Below are 25,286 nucleotides of genomic sequence, written 5' to 3' on the forward strand. Positions count from 1 at the left end.
AAAACATGAAGGAATGAGAATTATGTTTTGTACTGGAGGATGAAAAAAGATTTTGACTGAAATGGTTGGAGTGAAGGGTACTTGCCAAGAGGGAGATGTGGCAATAAAAAGTTGAAGTGGTAGGTTGGTCCAGATTATAAAAGATCTTGAATGTCTTGCTAAGAAATTAGAATTTTTTAATTTAAAAAATGGAATCATGAATCAAGACGATGGAGCAGGAAGACATGGAGTGCACCTTCTCTGACAAATACATTTTAAAAAAAAGTCTACGCGTGGAACAGTTATCATGGAAAACCAATGGAAAACCAGCAGAAGTTCTCCTATACAACTAGAGCTGCAAGAAAAATCTTCATATAAACAGGTAGGACAGAAAAAAAGGCATAGAGTCAAGACCTGAATCCCTGAGAGAGATTTGAAAGAAAGAGAAGTTCTACATGGGTGGACTCGTCCTAGGGAGCAAACAGGTCAAGCCCCAAACTGAACAACAGTCCTGGGTTCCTTCTTGGAGGAGACAAGCCCCATTGGCTGTTGGAAAAACCACTGGGACAGACATAAGGGCTGGTGAAGCCTAGGCTCTGCTCACGAGGAGTGTGTGCATGCTAGCTTGCCAACAGTCAAGACAGAAAGAGCCTTGCACTAGCAGAAGCTGCACTTCCCAGTCAGAACAGGGTGAACACCTGAGCCCCACTAACTCCACACCAGAGTCTGCTGAAAGATCTGGTCCCACTGGGAAAAGGCTGCAAGATCTGGGAGCCCTGGGAGCTCAGTCTAGTTATGTAGAGATAGACCAAGGGATCTGGAGTGTTATCCAGGTGGGCTGGCAGTAGCCAGTATCAGTGTGCACATGGGGAAGTGCCACAGGAGCACGGAACACCTAAGTGCTGAATCTCAGGTAGCCCTGAAAGAAGCAGCCTGGAGATTGTGGGGTGTGACCTGAGTGGGGAAGTGGTGGCCTTTGTCAGTACTCACATGATCACACAGTTCCTCTCCCAGCAATGGTACCCTGGCTCTGCCTACTCCGCACACAGTTTAGTGCTGAATATGGGGCAGACAGGTACCAGGACAAGGCTACCACAGAGGCAGCCCAGATCTCTGGTGGAAGCACAGCCATCTCAATTCCTACAGCTACAGTGCCTCAACCCCCAGTTCCAGCCTATACCACCCCACGGCTTTGCACTGAAATAAATACAATAGAGGAAGGGACACAATCTTGAACTGCTTCTGAATGGAGCCACTGATGCCTCCTAGGCAGCTCATAGGTTCTGTGAGCTCAAGGGGTCACTTGCTTCAGTAATCACCTACTTTGGGGCAGAGCATGCATTCAAGGGCAACATAACCCAATCAAGTCTGACCCTCATGGCTTCTATTCCAACAGTTGGGGGGTAGACCCCACCCTTGTCAGAACAGCAACAGCTATGGAGCAGAAAGGAAGTCTCATTCTAGGCTCTAGACCCTCCAACACCAACCATACCCCCTGTCAAGGGGATAACAGCCAGCACACCCTGAGGAAAGATGTGGCTAGCGTTCATATCAAAATCAGATCTTGTACCAAAGACACTGGACACACAGAGTCTACACAAGGATGCTCCCACATAAAAAACACCCCTTCATGGCCACAGTAGTAACTGTTTCCCCTAAATTCTTACAGACAGAGGAGGTTAAATAAAATGAAAAAGCAGAGGAACTACTTCCAATTAAAAGAGCAAGGAAAGTCCCCCTAAAGAACAAATAATGAAAGACCTCACCAGTCTACCAGATGCTGAATTCAGAAAGTTAGTAATAAAAAATGCTAACTGAATTAAATATTATTAATAGAAGACAGATCAGTATAACAAGGAACTAGAAGCTGTAGCTATGAACCAATGAACAATGTATAATTCAATTGCCAAGATAAAAAGCAGTCCAAAAGCAATGAATAGCCAACTAAATGACACAGAAGAACAAAACAAGTGACCTGGAAGAATCACTTCCAGAATAGCGGAAACCACCCAATCAGAACAGTAGACAGAAAAACAAGTGAAAAAAAAAAAATGAAAGGAACATATGAGATCTATGGGATAATATATAACATGATAACCTACACATACTAGGGATTCCAGAAGGAGAAGAGAAAGAGAAGAGAATTGAAAATGTATTTGAAGAAGTTATGGCTAAAAATTTCCTAAACCTAAAGAAGGAAATACATATCCAGGTACAAGAAGCACAGAGAATCCCAAACAAGATGTACCCAAACACAAAATGTGCACCCACACCAAGACATATGATAATTAAAATAGTGAAAGTTAAAGAGATGATTCTAAAGGCAGCAAGAGAAAAGCAAAGAGTCAGTAACAAAGGGACCCCTATAAGGCTTCCAGCTGATTTTTCTGCAGAAACTTTGTAGGCCAGAAGGCAGTGGCTTGATATATTCAAAGATAAAAAGGAAAAAATTGCAACCTAGGATATTCTACCCAGCAAGATTATTTAGAATAAAAAACAGAAAAGACTTACTCAGATGAGCAAAACTAAAGAGTTCAGCAATAATAAACCTACCCTGAAAAAAATAATGAAAGGTCTTCTCTAATCAAAAAGAAGCAAGAATCTATAGTAAAGAGAAGGCAAATATATAGTAAGGATTGAAGATCACTTAAATAAACCAGTATATAGATTAAATAAGCCAGTATATAGATTAAATAAACCAATATATAGATTAAAAAACAATTTTAAAAAGTTATATAAGCAATTATAACTACAATGAACAGTAAAAGGATAAGCATGAAGATATAAAATAGAACATCAAAATTAAAAAATGTAGGGGGAAGGGAGTTCCCATTATGGCACAGCAGAAATGAATCTGACTAGGAACTATGAGGTTGTGGGTTCGATCCTTGGCCTCACTCAGTGGGTTAAGGATCCAGCATTGCTGTGAGCTGTGGTGTAGGTCACAAGAAGCAGCTCAGATCTGACATTGCTGTGGCTGTGATGTAGACTGGAAGCTGTAGCTCCGATTCGACCCCTAGCCTGGGAACCTCCATATGCCATGGGTACAGCCCTAAAAAGAAAAAAAATGTAGGGGGAGTATAAAAAGTAGAGCTTTTAGAATGTGTTTGAACTTGAATAACTATCAGTTTAAAAGAAGTAGATATAGTTATGAGTCAGTATGCTTGAACTTCATAATACCCACAGTCAAAAACATGTAATAGATTCAAAAAAACCAAAAAGAAAGGAACTCAAGCATGTTGCAAAAGAAAAATCCTCAACCTATAAAAGGAAAACAAAAAGAAGAAGAAATAAAAAAGCTCTGGAAAACAAAGATTATAAAGGCAATAAATTCATGCTTATCAATAATTACTTTAAATGTTAATGGACTAAATGCTCCAATCAAAAAACATAGAGTGACAGATTGGATTAAAAAAAAAGAAGGACTTGCAATATGCTTTCTACAAGAGATTCATTTAAGGGTAACAGACATATACAGACTGAAAGTGGGGGAATGTAAAAGATATTTCATGGAAATGACAAGAGAGCAAGAGTGGCAATACTCAGATCAGACAAAATAGACTTTGAAACAAGAAAGACAAAGAAAGGAATTATATAACGATAAAGGGATCAATACAAGAAAAGGATATTACACTCATTAACATATATGCCCCCAATATAAGAACACCCAAATATATAAAGCAAATACTAACAGAAGAAACTGATACTAATACAATAATAGTAGGAGACTTTAACACCCCACTGATATCAATAGGCAGATCACCCAGACAGAAAATCAGTAAGGCAACAGAAGTCCTAAATGGCAATAAACAAGTTGGACTTAATTGATATCTACAGGACACTATATCCAAAAAACACATTCTTTTCAAATATTCATGAAATGGTCTCTAGGATAAACCACATACTAGATCGCAAAACAAACCTCAGCAAATTTAAGAGGATAGAAATTACTTCAAGCATCTTTGCTGACCACAATGATATGAAACTAGAAATAAACTACAGGAAGAAAAACAGGAAAAGAACAAACACATGAAGACTACACAACATGCGACTGAAAAAAATCAATGTGTTAATGATGAAATCAAAGAAGAAATCAGAAAATACTTGTAGACAAATGAAAATGAAAACACAGCTTTATCTATGTAGATGCAGCAAAAGCAGTACTAAGAGGGAAGTTCATAGGGATACAGGCTTTCCTCAAGAAACAAGAAAAATTACAAATAAAAAACCTAACCTACCACCTAAAAAAATTAGAAAAAGAACAAATAAAATCCAAAGTCAGGGAGTTCCTGTCGTGGCTTAGCAGTTAATGAACATGACTAGCATCCATGAGGATTCAGGTTCAATCCCTGGCCTCACTCAGTGGGTTAAAGGATCTGGCATCGCTATGAGCTGTGGTGTAGATTGTAGATGCAGCTCAGATCCCACATTGCTGTGGCTGTGGTGTAGGTCAGTGGCTATAGCTCCAGTTCAACCCCTAGCCTGGGAACCTCCATAGGCTGAGCCTGCAGCCCTAAAAAGACAACAACAAAAAAAGAAATCCAAAGTCAGCAGAAGGAAGTAAGAAAGATCAGAGAGGATATAAATAAAATAGGGATCAAAAACAAATAAAAAGGTAATAAAACCAAGAGCTGGGTTTTTGAAAAGATAAACAAAATCAACAAACCTCTGGCCAAACTCATCAAGAAGAAAAGATAGAGGACCCAAATAAAATAAGAAGTGAAAGGGAGTTCCCATCATTGCTCAGCAGTAACAAACCTGAGTAGTATCCATGTAGATGCAGGTTTGATCCCTGGCTTTGCTCAGTGGGTTAAGGATCTGGTGTTGCAGTGAGCTGTGGTGTAGGTCACAGACACAGCTCAGATTCTGCATTACTGTGGCTGTGAAGTACACTGGCAGCTGCAGCTCCAGTTAGATCCCTAGCCTGTAAACTTCCATATGTCGTGAGTGTGGTCTTAAAAAAAAAGACAAAAAGAAAAATAATAAATGAAAGAGAAGAAATAAAACCAATACCACAGAGGGATACAAAAAAAAAATCAGAAGAGAGCACTATGAACAAATTTGACAATGTAAAAAAAATGAACAAGTTTCTAGAAATACACTGCTTTCCAAAAGTCAGTCAAGAAACAAATGATTTGGACAGACCAATCACTAGGAGTAAAATAGAATTATTAATTTAAAAACTCTCTGGGGAGTTCCCATTGTGGCACAGCAGAAATGAATCCTACTAGTTTCCATTAGGATGAAGGTTCAATCCCTGGCCTTGCTCAGTGGGTCAGGGATCCGGCATTTCTGTGAGCTGTGGTGTAGGTCACAGACACAGCTCGGATCCAGTGTTGCTGTGGCTGTGGCATACGCTGGCAACTGTAGCTCTGATTTGACTCCTAGCCTGGGAACTTCCATATGCCAGGGGTGTGGCCCCAAAAAGAAAAAGAAGAAAAACTCTTTGCAAAGTCTAGGACTAGACTTCTTCACTGGAGAATTCTGCCAAATATAAAAAGAACTTACACCCATCGTCAAATTATTCCAGAAAATTTAAGAGAAAGAACACTCCCAAATTTATTCTAAGAGGCCATCATCACCCTGATACCAAAAACCAGATAAAGATACTACAAAAATAGAAAATTATAGGCCAATATTTCTGATGAATATAGATGCAAAAATCCTCAACAAAATATTAGCAAACTGAATCCAGCAATACATAAAAAGAATCATACACCATGATCAAGTTGGATTCACTTTGAGGTCACAAGGATGGTTCAACATATACAAATCAATAAATGGGATACACCACATTAGCAAAAGGAAGGATAAATATCACATGACAATCTCAACAGATAAAGAAAAAGCAGAGTTCCCAACATGGCACAGTGGAAATGAATCCAACTAGGAACCATGAGGTTGTGGGTTTGATCCCTGGCCTCACTGAGTGGGTTAAGGATCCGGCATTGCTGTGAGCTATGGTGTAGGTCGCAGACATGGCTCAGATCTGGCATTGCTATGGCTGTGATGTAGGCCAGCAGCTGTAGTTCTGATTAGACCACTAGCCTGGGAACCTCCATATACTGTGGGTGTGGCCCTAAAAAAGAAAAACAAAAAAGAAAGAAAAAAAGAAAAAGCATTTAATAAAATTCAACAACCATTCATGATTTAAAGAAACAAACAAACAACACTCTCACAGAATGGATATAGAGGGGACATATCTCAACTTAGTAAAGACCATTTACAACAAATCCACAGCAAACGCAGTACTCTCAGTGAAAAGCTGAAAGCAGTCCCTCTAAATTCAGGAACAAGACAAGGATGCCCACTGTCACACCTATATTTAACATAAAATTGGAAGTCCTAGCCACAGTAGTCAAACAAGAAAAATAAATAAAAGATATACAATTGGGAGAGAAAAAGTACGTGTCACTGTTGGCAGATGACATGATACTCTATAGCGAGAACTCTAAAGTCTCTACTCAAACACTATTAGAACTAATAAATGAAACCAGCAAGGTAGCAGGATACAAGGTTAATACAGAGAAATCTCTTGTGGTTTTTTACACTAATAATACAATATCAGGAAGATAAACTGAAAAAGAATCCTTTTTAAATCATGTCCAAAAAAAAAAAAAAATCTGAGAATAAACTTAACCAAAGCTGTGAAAGACCTATATGCTAAAAACTGTAAAACACTGATAAAAGAAACTGAAGATAATTCAAAGAAATGGAAAGATATCCCATACTCTTAGATTGGAAGAATTAATATTGGGAAAATGGCCATATGACTCAAATCTATCTACGCATTTAATACAATCCCTATCAAAATATCTGTGACATTTTTCACAAAACTGGAATAAATAATCCTAAAATTTGTATGCAACCACAAAAGACCAAGAATTGCCAAAGCAACACTGAGAAAAAAAGAACAAAGCTGAGGTGTATCTCTTCAAGATTTCAGAATGTACTACAAAGCTACAGTAATAAAAACAGTGTAGCATTGACACAAAAACAAACATATAGATCAATGGAACAGACTAGAGAGCCTAGAAATAAACCTACACACTTATGGTCAATTAATCTATGACAAAGGTGGCAAGAATATACAATGGAGAAAAGACAGTCTCCTCACCAGGTAGTTTTGAGAAAACTGGATAGCTCCATGTAAATCAATGAAATTAGGAACATTCCCTCATACCATATACAAAAATAAACTCAAGATGATTTAAAAACCTAAATGTAAGACCTGACATAGCCAAAACATTCTTTGACATAAATTATAGCAGTATTTCTTTAGATCAGTTTCCTAAGGCAAAAGAAATAAAAGCAGAAATAAACAAATGGCACCTAATCAAACTCAAAGCTTTTGCACAGCAAAGGAAACCATCAACAGAACAAAAAGACAATCTACTGCATGAGAAAAAATGTTTGCCAACAGTGCAACCAAGAGGGGTCAATATCCAAAAATAAACAACTCAGACCACTCAATATCAAAACAAAACAAAACAACAACAACAACAACAAAAAAAAAAAAACAGTCAAAAAATGGTCAGAAGACCTAAATAGACATTTTTCCAAAGAGGACATACAGATGGCCAGCAGACACATGGAAAGATGTTCAACATCACTGATTATTAAAGAAATATGAATCAAAACCTCAATGAGTTATCACCTCAAACGGGTCAGAATTGCCATCATCAAAAAATCTATAAACAGTAAATGCTGGAGAGGGTATAGAGAAGAAGGATTCCTTGTGCACTGTTGGTGGGAATGTGCACTGGTGGAGCCACTATGGAAAGTAGTATGGATGTTCCTTAAAAAACTAAAAATAGGGCTACCATATGATTTAGCAATCCCACTCCTGGGTATTTATCTGGAAAAAACGAAAATTCTAATTTTAAAAGATACATGCACTCCAATGTTCATGGCAGAACTATTTACAACAGCCAATATATGGAAACAACACAAGTGCCAATCAATAGATGATTGGCTTAAGAATATGTAGTATATATGTGATGGAATACTACTCAGCCATAAAAAAGAACAAAATAATGCTATTTGCAGAAACATGGATGGATCTAGAGAATATTATGTTTAGTGAGACAGGTTAAAGAAACACAAATGTTGTGTGATTTCACTTATATGTGGAACCTAAAAAATAATACAAATGAATCTATATATAAAACACAAGGATGTACTGTATAGCACAGGGAATTATATTCAATATCTTTTAATAACTATAATGGAATATAATATGAAAAAAACTGTATTGCATATATGAAACTAAAGCAATATTGTAAATCAACTGTACTTTGATTATAAATAAATAAATAATGAACCATGAAAGGGTTGAGTCACACACTTTGAGACACATTTTAGAAGATATTGGGACAGATGAAGGATAGATTGAAAAATTGAGAGAAAGTAGTTGAGGAGGCAAATTAGACATCTTTAGCAAAGCCCAGGCAAAAAATAATAAGGGCCTGACCCAGCATAATTCCCCCAACTGGAATGGGAAGAAGTCAGATGCAAGAAACATTTCTGAGATTGAAATAAACTGACCCTTTAGAGGTGTATTCAAAGGGATGCATAGGAGGGCAGGGGCAGAAGGCTAGAATGACTCTTAGACCTCTCCATGGCAATTATGTTAAGATGGAGACCCCTAGAGATTAAAAGAATTGAAGGAAAACATCAAGACTTAGATTTTGAGCACTTGAGCTCCAGGTGCAAGATAGCTATCCATAGAGGAATGGCAAAAATACGGTTGATGAGCAATCAACTCCTCAGAAAAAAACACCAAAGTCAGAGCCATAGATTTGAACAGGGCAAGATTGAAGTTTAGGGGCATGGGAACTAGGCTAAAGTTTGGTGCACCTCTTTAACCATTATTCTTTCAAAACCTGGTTGTAGTAGTTTTGTAGAGCTGCCATGACAAAGAGGCACAGACTGGGTAGCTTAAAAAAAAAAAAGGTTATTTTTTTCATAATTCTGGATATTAGAAGTCCAAGATCAAGGTGTCAGTAGCATTAATTTCATCTGAGGCCTCTCTCCTTGGCTTGTAGATGGCCAGCTTCTCCTTGTGTCTGAATATTATCTTCCCTTTGTACACATCTGTGTCCAAATTTACTCTTCTTATAAAGGCAGCAGTCATAGTGAATTAGGACTCACCTTAATGACATCATTTTAACTTAATGACCTCTGTAATTAAGATCCTATCTCCAAATATACCATATTCTGAGGTACTAGGCATTAGGACTTCAATATATGAATTTTGGGAGGGGGGACACGGTTAAGCCTGTAGTCAGTGTTTTTTGAATGGAAAGATGGAACACTGGTGGGGAAAGGTGGAGAAGGAAAATAACAGGTGACAAATGAGTAATTAATCTTATCTTTGTGTTGTATACCTTGCTCAGCAAAACACAAGTACTGAAGAAAACCCCTTACCTTCCCTAGATGGTAGTTTAAAATCATTGATTGGTAATTGAAAATGAAGGATTGTGGGAAGATCTTAATAAACTGAGTCTGATTTATATATAGATAACTCTAAGGTGTATGAATTGCCTACCAGCTATTCAGGCACACTACACAGCCAGAACAATAAATGCAATATACAGATAGTCCAAAGGAATAAAAGGCAGAGCCTAGAAACACATCTGCATATGTTGATTTGTGATAAAGGTGGCATCACAAATCAGTGAGGAGGTTAATGGATTTTTAGGAAGGTTCACGGTAAACTGGCTTATTCTGTGGAGAAAAAAATAATCTGTATGATGTGAATTCTAGATGGTTTATAAAACTTAACTGTGACAGGTAATACTATACAGTTAATAGAAGAAAATGTCAGTTCTTTGCAGCCAGCAGAGATTGATGGGAATTTCTGGAGATGACTAGATTAGTCCCGTTTTAAACTATCATTAGACCTCATGTGTGAGCTGTGCTTGCTGCTGGGACTCTGACCGACGCAGTAATTGGTACCAAGTAAGGGCACATGACAGCTAGATCCTCAAAATGGGATTCTGGGATTGAGTTGCTCCCATTTGAAGAGTGCACAGAGTGCCAGGGGAATAGAAGCACTGTTAATCCACAACATACAGTAGCATCATGGTCACTCAGATTATCACCCATGGTGGTGTTGAGTGAAGGTAGAGATCAAAGTACTTATGGGTAAAGTGGCTGTGGCACTTAATTGCTATGGTAACAATACTGATTACAAAAATGATGGAGGAGTGACTACTTACAGATGCTCTGGAAAGTGTGTATAAAGAAAAAGATAAAGTCTTGAATTTTCAACCCAAGGCAGTTGTAAAGAACAAGTAAGCCTCTATGGTGCCCCATAATTTCCTTAATTCATGTAGCTGAAAGGCAGACATGACTGAGAATCAGCCCAGGGCTTGATTGTAAGGGTTGAAATTGCTATTTCATTTAAATATACCAGGCCACCAGATATCTTTTGCTAAGATGAGAGACTAGTTGGGAAGGAATAGTGCTCTGATGATTGGATCATGATATATGGACAAGCAACAGACAAGGCTAATAGTTTGAAATGCCCAGGTATCTCAGAATCATTCTCACAAGGACTTTGATTGACTTGTTATCCCACAGAACATCACCACAGTCCATTATCTGGGGACATTATGCTAATTGGATCTGATAAATGGGAAAAACCAAGGATCTCAAAGCCTTAATAAGACAGACATGTGTGCCAGGGAGGGGGAAAGAAACCAATGAAAGTTCACAGGTCTGCCCCAGGGGAAAGTTTCTATGAATACAGTGTTCTGGAGAATATTTGGATATTTCTTCTAAAGAAGAAACTTATTGATGCACCTTGAGCCTTCCTCCATGAAGATAAAGGTTCAGACAATGCCAGGTGGACCTTCTTGGATTTTGGATGTATATTTAGGTGTATTATTCTGACATATCACTGATACACTACTACATAGCAAAAAGAAAAGTACACATGCATAAACATTTAAAAAGGTGATAGTGGACGGGATATGTGTTTAACCCATTTGATAACAATAACCAGAAAAGTTGCTACTTCTCTCTCTGTTGGCTAGTTGTTAAACGTTTGTGTACAGTCAGCAGGGTGAACTTAAAGTATGTACACCTTTGTGTGTGTGAGAGAGAGAGAAGGAGAGAGAGAATGATAGAATGGATTTTAAATAAATGATTCAAAATACTGAAACTTTCAGGACATTGATCTCCCTGAATTGGGCCTTTCTTAAGTGCTTTAAGGCCTTACTACTGAAAGTGAGGTCCTCAAAATTACAGGGATCAGCATCACCTGGGCGCTTTCAATGGCAACTCTTTGGCCCACCCAGACGTACTAAATCAGAATCTGCATCTAAAAAAAAAAAAAAAAAAAAAAAGTGATTTTTATGCAAATTAAAAACTTGCCTAATTCTAAAATGTTTTCAACTTTGGAAAATGCACCAGACATTGGGGAAGCCTGGGTGTGTATTGTCACTGGTTTTAGGGGGTTCTGGTGTCATCTAAGAAGTTTCCCCTTAACACTCAAAGCAAAGCCTTAGGCCTTCAGCTGTAGGCTTCTCTGTAAAACCTTTGGACTAAAAAGAGGCAAGCTGAATGAGAACAATTGTTAACTGCTACAGATACTATTCATAAGTTTATCATCTTTGCAGTTCATCTCCAAAAATTCTACTTCTACACAAAACACTGCATCTTTCCTTGTCTCAAAATACATATATGGCACTAAAAGTCAATTCAGAACATATTTGCAGATCAAGTGCCTCGAGTTTTCACATTTATTGTTGTCTTTGCCTAAAGCTCTCTTTCCACAGCTCCTCCCTGTTCTGCTGGCTAACTCCCACCAGAACCTCTGGTTCCAGGTCTCATCTTCTGAGAAATATTACCTGACCTCACTCTTTCGCACCCTCACCATTCAGCTAGTGGCCCTTTCTGGAGTCTCCAGGTCAGACTTCTCTTCTGAAATACAGAACACTGAAATGAAATTGCCTAAGCTCTGTGAGGGAGCAGGATATTAACCTCTGTGTAACTACAGCACATGCACATAGCCTGTTGCTTCTCAGGTGCCTATGTTACTTGCTAGGTGAAGGAATAATACATACAGGAAAACTTGTACCCCAAGCCATACAGCTGGGATTAGGGCCAGGTTCTGACTGAGCCTCCACGTTCTGTCGTGAGCTGTATCCCAGGGGTACTACCCTACAGTGCTTATAGGTTGCCTCCTAAATAACCCAGAGCAAAAAGATTACAAAGCAGAGATTGTGACATATAATCATCAAATTTATTTTATGCAGAAAGTGCATCTTTTTACATATATAATCACGATACATTACCACACAGAGTTCTAGTACCTTCAAGTAAGGAGTAGGGAGAAATACATTAGAAAGAAAAGCTGTCCTTAGAATAAAATAGTTATAAGGAAATGACTATCAGATACAATAAGTGCCTTGAAAGAAAATTCAAATATATTTTGTGGTCTTCCTTTTTTGTATAAACAAAACAAAAACAACTCTAATTTCCACTCTCTTCAATCTCTTAAATTCTTACATTTATTTTCAGAAATTAGCGATTGTGTGTAGGTGTGACCTCTCATATTTGATCCCTTTTGGTACAGGTAAAGGTTTCTTCTATTTTCTGTTTAAACTTGTTAATTGTGGTAGCCTGAAGGCTGAAGAACATAATAATTATTTTTCTCACCATGGCACACTTTCTTTTTCTTTCTCTCTTTTTAAAGTATAAATGAAACTCTAGCCTACTTAGTTCTTGGTCTGATTGCCAGACTTTCCAGTAATCACATCTGAGTTTTTTCTAACATGTGGGCAATTTTCATTATTTCGATCCAGCAGTGACCTTTGGAATTCCGGAACCATTTTCTCTCCCCTTCCTGGTGCCCCCAGGAGATTCAGAAGCACAGACTTCTGAGGGACCTCCGGGCATCTTCACATCTGTTGGCATAGAAGATGAAGACCGCTGTGTGGTATATTTTTGACAACAGGTGTTGAGTGTGGGGAAGAGTTTGTTGGTTTTTGAGGGCTGGGCAGAAGCAGTACTTGATTCTTAGTTTCCAGGCTCTTTAGAAACACTTAGAAAACAAAGTTAATCTGTTTATACAAAGCTCACATTGAGAAACCACAGTAAGCAATTGCTAAGTAGAAGTCAAGCAGGTTTTTAGTTTGAGTCCTACATCTTATATCAATTTTCATATCCAGAGCAACTCAATCTTTCAGTCTGGGGTTATGCATCCTTGATGCATCTTGAATCCATGAAATATTTATTCAAGGGGTGGCTTACTTTTTCTTATGCCCAGTTTTCAACAGCATGGTACATACAGTTGAAATTCTTTCCAAGACTAATTAGCCCAGTGGAAGTTTTTCACTAGGAACAATGCAAGAGTGTGAATACCATGTATATTATCTGCCTCATGAAAGTCTCCAAAATCCTTGCTTTTCTTTGCTCACTGGTAGTATAGATGCTAAATTATAGAAACAATAGAAGCACTGTGTTTAACTCAAAATATCACCGAAATCCCATTTTAGGAAAATCTTTCTTTCAAATTTTCTCAGAGAAGAACAAAGTGTTGCTTGGTGTGCAGTTATCTGCCGGTATAAATGGTATAAATGGATGATTACTTAAATACAGCTTCTTTTAGAAGAGAGCTAGAGGACTTTACAAAAGCACCAAGCTGTGCTTGCCATACAGGTGAGCTTCTTGCAAGTAAATAGTTTGACTTAAAGGATTGTTAGAAACTTTTCTTATCTCCTTATCTGGGCAATAATTGCTATATCTCTAATCTCCTTTTTAAAGATCAGTTGGGGTTTGATTCCTTCTCAATATCTTAAAAGTCAGGAATTTAATAGGAATGGAAAGGGATCTGAGAAGGTCAAGGATAAATGGTCATCTTTATCTAAACACCAAGAAGTATTACCTTTCCTATCCTTTCAGCATAAAGCTGAAAACAACCTGCCTCTGAAACCTTGCAATATATGTTTTAAATATCTCATAGATTTGGAATTTAGGAGCAGTGTTCAACTCAGAAGATCATGTTCAGAAGAGCTTCAGTTTGCAGCCCTAATAATCTTGAAGAGGTGAGTTCCAACTCAGATATTCTGTAGTACCATCATCAGTGAGTTAACCCAATGAAAATTGACCACTACCAAGTCCTTATACAGAGGATGAGATTTCACTGACTCCCAAGTAGTGAAACAATCTTTGTCCTTTAAAGTTACCCTTTTAAGGTAAGCTTCTGATTCCTGTGGACTAAATATTCCTTTCACTACCACATTCTTGCTTCTGCTTTCAAGTATGCGAGTGCCTTCGTACTGCTGAATCTCAAGTTTATATCAGATTTCAGTAGGCCTTTGCCTAGAAGGTTTTGCAGACCTTTGTGATCAGATTTCTTGTTCTCACTTGGTGAAAATTTGCTATTGATGGGCCAAATTGTCAGGAAATTCAAAGTAGTTTATTCCTCTTAGTAGAGATTTAGCTCACCCTGCCAGCCACCAAACAAGGACATTCCACTGCTGGAGAGGAAGACCAGGTAGGAATGTGGGTAGCTTAGCAGAAATCCATCCTCACTAGAGGAAAAAAAAAAATTCACACCAGGAGTCTTGGTGACAGGTCCATGGTCCAGAGACAAAGGCCATGCCGTAGACAGGTAGGCTATCCAACCCAGGAGTTATAATTGTATCTTCTGGTTGGCATTCAAATGGACCCATGTATTTGCGAATTGTTTCCCAAGTATTTTTCTTGGCTTTACTTCACCATTGTTTTGTCAGGAGTGCTCCTTTCTATTTCACAGAAGGGGAAAGTGACAGTAAGAGAGATTACCAGACTGGTGTAAGAGAGTTTATCCCCTGTCAGTTTAGTGTTGACATCAGCTTTCTCTCTTTCCTCACCTGAGCCAAAAGGCCTTCAGTTTCTGTTATTCCCACTGTTTTTTGGATCCTTGTAATAAAAATGAATCTGTTCAGCTAAAGGTATAATTCCAGACCTTCTGGCAGGCCTGAGGTAGAAGAAATAGTGGTGAGAGAAACTGCTAGAATTTCCATGGAAGTATCACTAACAAATAATATATCTTGCCTCATGGAATCTAGAGATTACTAGGTTTCTTTTATTATTTTTATTTTTTACTACAATAATTTATCCTTGGTCATCTAGTAGCAAAGAGTATATTTAATTTTATTCAAAATATCACATAACCTTTTCAGAGAATAATAACCCTTTCAGAGTAAAAGACAGTTTTTTTTCCAAAGATGGCCATCCCAATGTCTGTTCCCACAAGATCTTCTAAACCTTGTCACTCCCATATCATGTGAAGTCTAGTTATCCTCTCTTCTTATAACCAATGAAATGTGGTAGAGATTTCTGTGACTCTGAGCCAAGTCAGAAAAACAAAAAAGTTGTATCTTCCACATGGTTTGATGGAACACTCTATACTGAGTCCTGAGCCACCATAGAGGTAGTCAGGCTGCCGTGAGGTTGCTTACTGTGAGGAAGTCCAAATTAGCCACCAGGACGGGCCTGATACTATATGAAGATGATAAATAGATGAGAGATAGAGAGATAAATAGGGAGAGACATGCCTGGCCAGTCAGCAGCTGCTTCATACCGCTGTTTTAGTACCAGCTACTAAATGTCTATAACCATGTAAAAGACCTCAAGCTAGATCCACTTAACCGAGCCCATTCCAGATTTGTGACCCACAGAAACTATGAGATTATGATATCATGGTTGTTGCTTTAAGCCACCAACTTCCTGAGGTTATTTGTTAAGTAGCAAAAATAACCAAAATAAACACTGTTCTTTATTGAATAGAAGAGATAGCCTATAAATTTATTTCTCTGAGACTTCTGTCATCAGTAGCAAGATAGGAATTGAAGGGATGATAGACTGACCACCATAACACTCACTTTGCTCCTTTAACTTGAATTAGTTTCATAGAAAAATTGGGAGGTAATATGGTTTAATAACCTTCACACACATCTTACAGCCCCAGATTTTGCCAGTTTATACTCCTCTGACAGTATCATCTTCAAGGTAGGCAGTGCCTTTCTGGATGCAGGTCTAATTTAAATTGTACTGTGTGTATTCTCTCCATCCCTAGATATTCTGTCACTTTCTGGATGTAAGAACAGCATGGCATCCCGTCATCTCCTCAGTAGTTAGCACTAAGCTTTGCAAAATGTTTTTCTTGTTGCCCTTGTCTTACTTCTTTTGAAATGTATTTATTTTTATGTAAAGCTGAATGTACTGACACATGCTGTACCTTTCCTTTAGAAAAAGTGCATTTGCTTGACGTGGCAGCTGTGCACATACAGCTGATGTGTTCTACTGGTGCAAAAGGATAATTTCTACATTTCACAGATCCCGCCTTCTCACTGATTTGGCAAAGTGGGTGTTTGGGATTGCTTCTTTTTATTTATTTTATTTATTTATATTTTTGGCATTTTTCAACACTTGCATGTATGGGGAGAGAAGAAATAATACCTCGTTGATTTTGAAAAAGCAAAAAAACAAACCTGCAAAAAATTCTGCAAAGAATATGCTGTTAGATATTGTGCTGTGCTGGGATGATTGTGCTCTAATTAAGTGTTACATGTTAGAGACATCAGGTTTATGGCAACTAAAATTATAGCCAGTAACTTTTACTCCTGCATTTTTCATGAAGACAGTGAGAAATTGCTCTTGCACATCCACAATCAATCATGCCCTTAATAAACAGTGAATGAGAGTGAGTGGTATCTACTTGAACATCACAATTATTTAAAAAATCAAATATGCAGCTCCAAGGTTAAGAAGCATAATGTTTTTCTGAATCATAAAAGTGAAAAACTGACTGTGGCCCACTAACCCCCTGATTCATCCAAAGAGTTCAGGGAATAGGAAGAAATTTTATTTTGTAGAAAATGGATATTCTAAACAGTGCTCACCTGCTTTAGAACTTGACCACATGATTATTGGATACTTGGTCATTTATTATTATGGGCTTCCTATAGGTTTTTATGCTAGTGATTATTATTCATATTTCTTAAAAATTCCTCTACAGTTCTTGAACTTTTCTGTATTTAGGTTATTTGTGTCCTTTGAAAGCAACTCAGTAATTTGTGTGTACTTAATACTCTTTCCTAGGTAATGAATGCATAACTTCTGTACCAAGCAGGGCCTTATTCATTTCCTCTTTTGAAAACACTATCAGTAAAAACTACCCGCATCCAAACTGCCTACGGTTTTGGCAGAGCTTGAAAACCTTATGACTCTTAAGATACACTGTTACCTTAATATCTGATCTCATTAAGCTATGTTGCTTTCTAAGCATAATGTAAACAAAGTAAAATTATTAACAACTTACCTGAGTCATACAGTATAATTTATTTTTATAGTAGCTAGTTGTTAAATGAGGCTATGTCTCTACATAGCACTTGTATTTCATTGTGTCCTGTGTCTTCACTATTCATGAAAAAGCAATTCTGCTTTCAAGGACATGAAATGAGCAAAGAAAACAACTGTAAAGTAAGAAACCTTATTTTTATTCTCACATTTCCAATGGTATGAACCGATTTAAAAAAAAAAAATCCACAAGGCTGTATTTTAAAAAGGTGCTATCCTTTCATTTACCATGTTTCTTATTTGGCAATAAATAGAAAAATAATTCAAAATTAGATTTCAGTTACATAAAATATCATGATTACATATATATTTATTGCAAATTTCTACCTAGATAATTAATGCTTTTACAATATAAGTATTAGCAATTGAGCTTAAGGATTGGATTAGCAATTTTTTTCTTTCTTTCCCTAACCAAGCAAAATGAAAACCAACTCTTTTCTGGATGTAACCAATTTTGACTTGAGTTTCCCATAGCAGACTACTCCTTAGTTTGTCTTTTTGCACCACTGGACTTTTCATTAACAACTTACACTGAAGGCTGTTCTGTGATATGCCCAAAAAAATGAGGTCCCTTAGGAACAGAAAATGTACCCCTTCCTTTTAGTTTTATTGCTTTCACTTAAAGAGTGGCTAAAAGCAAACAAAAACTGTCTTATAAAGAGACATTTTTTAGGAGTTTCTGCTGTGGTGCAGTGGGATCAGTGACATCTCTGCAGTGCCAGGATACAGGATCAATCCCCCAACACAGCACAGTGGCTTAAAGGATGCATTGTTGCTGCAGCTGCGGCATAGGTTCCAACTGCAGCTTGGATTTGATCTCCATTTAGACATTGTGCTTTGTTAGTGACTTGGATAAAAAAGACCTTTAGGAGTTTCTGTTGTGGCTCAGTGGTTAATGAATCCGACTAGGAACCATGAGTTTTGGGTTCAATCCCTGGTCTCACTCAGTGGGTTAAGGATCTGGCATTGCAGTGAGCTGTGGTGTAGGTCACAGATGTGGCTCAGATCCCAAGTTGCTGTGGCTCTGGCTTAGGCTGGTGGCTACAACTCGGGTTAGACCTCTAGCCTGGGAACCTCCATATGCCGAGGTTGCAGCCCTAGAAAAGACAGGAAAAGACCAAAAAAAAGAGAGAGAGACTTTTAAAAATATGTTATATAGGAATTTTTGTTGTGGCTCAGCTGTGACGAACCCGATTAGTACCCCTGAGGACACAGTTCGATCCCTGGCCTCATTCAATGGGTTATGGATCTGGTGTTGCTGTGAGCTGTGTGGTCGCAGATGTGGCTCAGCTCTGGCATTGTTGTGGCTGTGGTGAAGGCCTGCAGCTGCAGCTCCAGTTCAACTCCTGGCCAGGGAACTTCCATATACCATGGGTGCAGCCCTAAAAAGACAATAATAATAATAATAATAATAATAATCATATTAAAATGTTATATAATTTACCATGTTTATATATACTATGGATATAGATACAGATGTCTAAAACTTTCTTCATTTTGATTTCAGACTACACATGGACTATCAGAAATTATTGAACTTAGCTTCCCTAGGATGGTTTCAAGCAAGCTAGACCTATTCCAGAGTAGGCACTAGAGTGAGCACATGAGAGCTGGCAAAATTCAGGAGAACGAGGCTATGGAGCATTCAATGAGGGACACTTGGCTTGCTTTACATCATGCAATAAAAGAGAAATTAAATATTCATGAAACAAACAATGCCCAGGAAGGACTAAAAACATCTCCCTTGCCTCTTTTATGACATTACCAATAACATGACTTGGATAGTGCCTTCTAGGCACAGACATTTTGGCAATGCTTACATTGGGATTATTTAAAACAGAGCCATTTTTTTTCAGCAACTCACTGCATTTCTTGTTTCTTTTGTTTTTTGTCTTTTTGCCATTTCTTGGGCTGCTTCCGCGGCATGTGGAGGTTCCCAGGCTAGGGGTCTAATCGGAGCTGTAGCCACCGGCCTACGCCAGAGCCACAGCAACTCGGGATCCAAGCCAGCCGCGTCTGCAACCTACACCACAGCTCATGGCAACACCAGATCCTTAACCCACTGAGCGAGGCCAGGGATTGAACCTGCAACCTCGTGGTTCCTAGTCGGATTCCTTAACCGCTGAGCCACAACAGGAACTCCACTCACTGTATTTCTTAAAGCCATATGAGTTGCCACTCACCCAGCACAAACACCTCTAAATGCTTTCTTAGATTCCAAATAGGAAGTCACAGTCCTTAACCATCTGAACTTTCTATTTTGTTGTATAGCACCGGCATTAACAACTTTGTTTTTGATGTTATGACAAAGAATGAAGCATATCTCTTATCTGACAAGATAAAAAACTTGAGAGGAATAGTTGATTTTTCCATTTATCTCCATGAATATGTAACTAGCTTTGCTATTTTTCTAAAATAAGGAAAGAAGAGTTAATACAGAAATTTTATGCAGAGTTCTTTCAGAAATTGGTCTATCCCCTCCAAGAGGTCCCCCCAGTTGCTGCCTTTTGTCCATTTTAAAAGCTGAGTTTGGCACCAAAAACACTTCAGAAAATGACAGAGAAATGAGCGTCATCAGCAACTTCAAAGTTAGGCCATACAATTCACAATTTGTTACTAAAAATCTTCCAGGTCTAAACCACACATAGAGGTATTTTCTCCTCATTTCTCAAAGCAGAAAAAGCTGTGTTGAAGATCGCCCAAGTTTATTAATTTTGCAATTGATTGTACTGATTGCATGAAGATTTCCATTGCAAAAACAGATTTTTAAGGACTAAAAATATGACAATTATGCAAGTTACTCATTTAAACGAATAAGTAACTACAGGGTTTTTTTTTTTTTTTAAGTAACAGACACTTAAAACGCAGGGAGTCATTTGCCTGAAATTTCTGTTCATCGTTTCAAAAAGGAGAGTGAGGGAGGGAGGCAATGCATGTTAAATGATAGCAATCAAAATCCTTTGATGCAACAGTTCAAAAATCTAAAATGATGATCTGTGGGAGCTTTACAGATAATTAAAATACAGCATTGTCTTGATAAATTACCTCCACATAATTAAGTAGAGCCTGATCCTTAAAAAAGGGAATCAAAAAATCCTCTCTAGGGTCTGAAAGGCCTTCAAGTGGTGGGGGTGGGGCTCAGGCTCCTCCCACCAGCGCATTTCCCCTCCAGTCCCTCCAGCAGTTCCCAACAGGAAAGGGAGACTGGCCACTTCCTGTTGTCCCAATGAGGGTGAGGCCATGCTTATGGCATTTAGTGCCAGCGGCCAGAAATGCCAAACAGACCCACAAAATAAATGATTCCCCCACCCTAAAAGCTTATCGAAAGACCTTTTATATTCACCCTCACCTGCAAGATGCTCTTAGCTCTCACAATTTCAGTGAAGCAGTGAATGAAATCTCCCTCACCTGCTAATTTTAACTAAATAAGCAGAACCTATTATCATCAGCATACAATGCAGTTTCTCAGACTGGCCTGATTATCCATCAGTACTTAAGTTCCATGAGGACAGAGATTTTTGCCTCTTTTGTTTGATGGTGGAGCCTCAGCACTTAGAATGTGACTGACATACATTACATGTTTAATAAATATATGTTCGAAAATGAGGGATCCAATGGGATGACTAATAAAAATACAAATAATTGGGCTTAGCTTAGATCTGCTGAATGAGAAACTGTAGGGATCAAGCCAGATAGAACTGGGCCTTGCTTTACCACTTAATTGGATGTGATCTTAAGCAAGAAACCTTGTCTCTCTGAGTCTGATTCATTCATTACACAAATAGTTTAAGATGCCTACTCTGTTTCAGCCTTGTGCTACTACTGAAGATATACCAATGAGGAAAACAATACAGTCCTTGCCTTCATGGAGCTCATGGGTCCTTATCTTTAAAATGGGAACAAATAATATCTGTGCCTAGGGTTGATCTGCAAGTCAAGGAGATAAAAATGTAAATTCAGAATTCAACACCAAAGCCTTTGCGTGGAATTCATTTATTTACTGACATCCTAGTTGTGTCAACAAAGGAAAAAAATCACCCCCATTCAGGATTTGGCAAAGTTTTCCGTATCTCACACAAGTGTCAGAAGCCACCCAATTCTATAGTCAGTCAAGAAATCAAACTAGTGAGATATCTCTCTTACAAAACTTTTTGTCTTTTTCCCATTTGATGTTAAGGACTCCACATTTCAACTAAAGTGTGAAATTAGCACTTAATTATCATTATTGATATTAATCATGATGCTTTTTACTTGTAGAGTGTACTCTCATGCATCTCATATGATCTTAACAACTCATTTAAGATGGGCAGAGTTGATATTATCCCATTTTATAGATGCTCAAAGAGGTGAGGCTCTTTTGCCCACAGCATTATACTGGGAAGGAATAACCTAGATCATGCACAGGTCTTCTATTAGATTCTTAAGGAAAGTCACTCAGAGCAGAACAAGGTATTCTAAAGCCTTCCCTGTTAGTACTGGGATCCATGAACCAGCAGGATCCACATCACCTGGCAGTTTGTCAGAAACTTAGTATCTCAGGTTCCATCTCACCCAATGAAATCAAAATTTGCCCTTACACCAAACCACCCAAATGATGTAGACATGTTAAAATTCGAGACCATTCTAGGAACAAATAACTGTTTTGCATGGAGCACAAGTTGAATCATTTAATAACCCTGGGAATCCTTAAAGGGCTGAATACTTAAACTTGTGACTAATACATTGTATGATGACAGTTAATAAATAGTTATTTTTCATGAGTAACCTGTGAGTGGATGAGTGAATGAATGAGTGCCTAAATGCCACAATGAATTTTATAGTGTCTTCATTTTTTCTTGCAGAAGTTACAATAAAGCATCAGGATGAATGTTCATTTTCCTGCTGTCAGTCATCTACTCACTCTTGATTCCTTCAAGATGGTCCCTGGTTGGAGAGTTTGAAAATACAAAATTTCATTTTTACAATGTGCATTCAAAAACCTAATTATTTCCTTAAAACCCTGCATGCAGGACCAACTACCTTCTCATAGCCACCAATGAGGCTTGAAAACCAGAGTCTGAAGGAACACTCACATGTAAAAATCATTTATTTAGCAAATTTTTTTTGTACCTCTCCTCATGCAGGACACAGATTAGGCTCAGAGAAGACTTGGGGAATTTTAGTTCCTTCCTTAGTTGCACTATGTAGGAATCAAAGATGAAAAAGTCTTGTCATTAAGAAACTGACATTCTAAACTTTGAATATTTATAATATAAGGTACAGTGTGATAGATTCCACCAGAAAGGAAAGGAAAAGACCAAGCACCCTGGTCATTTAGAGGAAGGAGAGGCTCCCCAGTCGCTATGGTCAGGAGTCTGGAGGGCAGGCAGTTTTCACAGGAAATGTGTTCTTGAGCAGTATCCCTGCAAACTGAGGTGGTGTTCAGATAAGGCCTCACGGAGTTCCCGTCGTGGCGCAGTGGTTAGTGAATCCGACTAGGAACCATGAGGTTGCAGGTTCGGTTCCTGCCCTTGCTCAGTGGGTTAACGATCCGGCGTTGCCATGAGCTGTGGTGTAGATTGCAGACCCGCTGCTCGGATCCCGCGTTGCTGTAGGCCGGTGGCTACAGCTCCAATTAGACCCCTAGCCTGGGAACCTCCATATGCGGTGGGAGCGGCCCAAGAAATAGCAAAAAAAAAAAAAAAAAAAAAAAAAAAAAAAAACAGACAGATAAGGCCTCAGGCCTAGAGGAGGCTCCTTGACCACAGTGTGTGTGTCCCCCACGACTGTGGTCAAAGAGCCTCCTTCCAGATAGACCCAGCTGCTAAGAAGTCAACATAGAAGAATGTGTGTGTTTGGGGACAGGGGATTCCAGGGAGCTTGGTTGATAACAACTAAAGCTCAGTCGGGACCCCATGCCCACCCCACCCCACCCCCGACCCTAAGTCTAGACGTACAGTTGACTTTTGAAAAGCCTCGTTCCACTATTGATTGCATCCCTGTGTCAGTGAGGATTGGTTTGGGAACTGAAACAGTTTGGGAACAGCCATGTGCTGATGGGGGAGATGCTGGAGGAAGCAAAAGCAAGAGGAAGGAGCAAGGGAGTTGAGCTATTACATTCCTACTCAATGTGCACTTGCTAGAATATAAATTCTCTACATCTCCTGCTTTACAAAAAAAAAAAAATGTGTAAAAAGCTTGCCTTTGCAAAAATCCTAATAGAGCTTCATACGTGTTCAAAAAATATTATTAGATGGGAACGGCTCACAAGCAGTTGGCCCTCTTTCATGCCTTCCATGCTCAGAGTGTTGAAATATGTGCGAGGCCAGACTAGAGGGACTTTCCTTTCATGTGATGGATCATCATTTAGACTTGGTTGCAAGATTCTCAGACTAGATACTCCTCATGCTTCTGTAAATTGAGGTGGATGTAAAAAAGATAAGGAAAATCTATACTGATGCCAGTAGGCTTCGCGTGTATTTTATTTTTAGCTTATTCTTTAGGATGTAGGGTTTGTATCTTTTATTTTATTTTTATTTTTTAATTCAAGCAAGCTCTGTGACTTCTTGTTGCATATATTTTTCACACACACCAGAAAAATAATAGATTCTGGGTACGGTGTGTTTGTGTATATTATTTGGGGTTTTTCTGCTAGGCTCGCCTGTCACTATTTCTATCCAAACAACTATTTCATAACACTTAGGAAGGATCAGAAGGACATACCTAATAATTTCCCTGCCGTCCCTTACCTTTCTACCCAATTCCATGCTGGGAAGCCTCTTTTAGATCAGAAAACTGTATATATTTCGCCAAAGAAATCAGCACTAACAAGAGCATCTTTAAATTGGTTCTTCTCCAGTTTGATTTCTTAAAGAGAAAATGAAAAAGTTAACACTAAAGACTTCAAGTGACTGAGATTTCTTGAGGCCACAAGAAAAAATTCAATTATGCTTTCCAGTCCCTTCCAACTCAACCTATTTGGCACTGCTTTTTACCATGGTCATTTCATCTGAGCATTGATGTTTTCATGATACCAGTGTCCACAGAAGTGGCGGTGGAATTTTACCTAAATTATATTAGACTTCCACCTGCTTAGATGGAAAGTTATCGTGTTCACATGCAGTAAACATGAAAAAAAAAAAATGAAAGAACAGCTCCAAAGTAGGCATTCTAAGCTATGGCATTCTCTCATTCAAATCAGATTCATCTTATGACCCATATTCAGATAAGAAAGATTCTGAATATTTCATGCTGTATGTTTAAAATCCAACTCAGGAGTTCCTGTTATGGTTCAGCAGTAACGAACCCAACTATTATCCATGAGGACTCAGGTTCCATCCCCAGCCTCGCTCAGTAGTTTAAGGATCTGGCATTGCTATGGCTGTGGTGTAGGCCAGTGGCTACATCTACAATTTGATCCCTAGCCTGGGACCCTCCATATGCCGTGGGTGCAGCCCTAAAAAGACAAAAGTAAAATAAAATAAAATTCAACTCAAATAGCGTGGTATGCCCTGCTATAAAACAGACCCATTCACAGCAGAATTGTTAAAGTCTATCAATCATTGGTATAATCTTAATTGCATCAGTTCTGTGACCACTGTTTCTTTACCAAGTCAGTGTTTGAGCCATTTTACTCTAAGCTGACTGAGTTTCAGCAAAAGTAGATGAAATAAATAATCACTATCACTCATTTTAGTTTTCATTGAATTTCATATTGTCCACAAATTGTTATCTATGGGAAGAAGGATGTAGAGACAGTCTGTACCCACATAGCCTCCATCTCTGTTTAGTTCTTTATACCAAGAAGAAAAAAACAACTAAACATTTCTGTGCTGATTTCATTAACACTTTCTTTTTAGGTGACTCAGAACCTTCCTTTTTAGGTGACTCATAATATTTATCTATAATTTCTACAGGAGACTATAATCTGTATCTGTTTTATGAAAATATGTTTCACAATTTTCCTGCAA

General features: G+C 38.3%; 1 long non-coding RNA gene across 6 annotated transcripts in view; it reads left to right on the forward strand.

The window, feature by feature from the left end:
* LOC102167654 (uncharacterized) overlaps positions 1-25,286 on the forward strand; it is a 238,403-nt gene that overhangs the window by 161,030 nt on the left and 52,087 nt on the right. The window contains exon 3 of one of the 6 annotated variants that reach the window (XR_014815861.1): positions 13,955-14,036. The exons of the other annotated variants lie outside the window; for them this stretch is intronic. This is a non-coding gene — a long non-coding RNA (uncharacterized LOC102167654). Of the gene's footprint in view, positions 1-13,954; positions 14,037-25,286 lie in introns of those variants that run through there. 6 annotated transcript variants of the gene reach the window in all.

Source organism: Sus scrofa, chromosome 9, assembly GCF_054392235.1.
Source record: "Sus scrofa isolate SSC_HxYL_T2T_F1_AM1 chromosome 9, Sscrofa_HxYL_maternal_Yorkshire_Landrace_v2.0, whole genome shotgun sequence".
NCBI classification, from domain to species: Eukaryota; Metazoa; Chordata; class Mammalia; order Artiodactyla; family Suidae; genus Sus; species Sus scrofa.